Below are 1,508 nucleotides of genomic sequence, written 5' to 3'. Positions count from 1 at the left end.
CCAAGGGTGCTGGTTTTCTTGTGTACACTAAGTTTGGTGGATTTAGACTAATTCATGTTTGCTCTTTTAATAGTAGTATAGAAGTATAGATATAGATATAGATATAGAAGTATAGATACGACGTCGTGAGCGGATTAGTGGGCATGCCTGGACCGTACGTTTGGTGGCAGACTGGCAGAACATTTAATCTCCTCCATTCGTTTTGATGGCAGACCACCGGAGTAATACGGGCTCTTAGATATAATTAAGTGGGTTAGATCCAAGGGTGCTGGTTTTCTTGTGTACACTAAGTTTGGTGGATTTAGACTAATTCATGTTTGCTCTTTTAATAGTAGTATAGAAGTATAGATTAATAGTAGTATAGATATAGATTATAATAGTTGTATGCCTCACAAGTTAGGGTGGGTCCCATAGGCCCACAGGACCTGCTTGCTATCTAGTGGTCGTATGCCACATCTTGATGGGCTAGTTAAAATTGACAACTAGGCACGCCACGTAGACAAAATTGTCAAGTTGTCATCCAGTCGCCCTCATCTATTTCTCTGGTGATTGACAACTAGGCCACGCAGACAAAATAGTTGAGTTATCATCCAGTCACCCTCATCTAGTTTCTGTGATGGTTGACAATTAGGCACACCACGTAGACAAAATTGCTGAGTTGTCACCCAGTCACCCTTATCTAATTTCTATGATGATGTATTTTGGTCATTACGGAGCTAAAATAAGGTAGTAGGCATCATTCACATCTTTATGCATGACCTTTCTATGCAATCAAATAACGACCTTTTGGACATGAATTGTCATAAGAATATTGGGTTTGGCCCCATCCAGACTCTTCATGCCTAATTTAGGAATTTTGGTCATGGATCTATGACTAATTAAACCACCGTCACTATTTTTTGTCATAAACGAGTGTATTTCTTGTAGTGATATCAATAGCTTGCGATGTAGCTCCCATTTATTTTTTGATATGTTTCTAGAGAAAAATAAATTAAAAGATGATAGTAGCAATGATGTGGACTGGGTCCGTGATCTGAGGATTATCCTCATTGCTGCACAGAAGAATTATGTCCTTAATGCACTGCTAGGTGACAGACCTATTACAGGAGCAGATGCACACGTTATGAATGTTTGACAAAGCTCGGTATGATGACTACTTAATAGTTTAGTGCACCATGCTTTCCGGCTTAGAACCGGGACTTCAAAAACGTTTTGAACGCCACGGAACATATAATATGTTCTAAGAGTTAAAATTGGTATTTCATACTCATGCCTGTGTCAAGAGGTATGAGACCTCTGCAGTACTTCGCCAATAAGGTGGAGGAGAGTAGCTCAACCAGTGAGCATGTGCTCAGATTGTCTAGGTACTACAATTGCTTGAATCAAGTGGGAGTTAATCTTTCAGATAAGATAGTAATTGATAAAGTTCTCTAGTCACTATCACCAAGTTACTAGAACTTAGTAATGAACTATAATATGCAAGGGATGACGGAAGTAATTCCCAAGCT

The sequence above is a fragment of the Triticum dicoccoides genome, chromosome 6A (assembly GCF_002162155.2).
Source record: "Triticum dicoccoides isolate Atlit2015 ecotype Zavitan chromosome 6A, WEW_v2.0, whole genome shotgun sequence".
NCBI classification, from domain to species: domain Eukaryota; kingdom Viridiplantae; phylum Streptophyta; class Magnoliopsida; order Poales; family Poaceae; genus Triticum; species Triticum dicoccoides.
Note: the sequence above shows the minus strand (reverse complement) of the source record.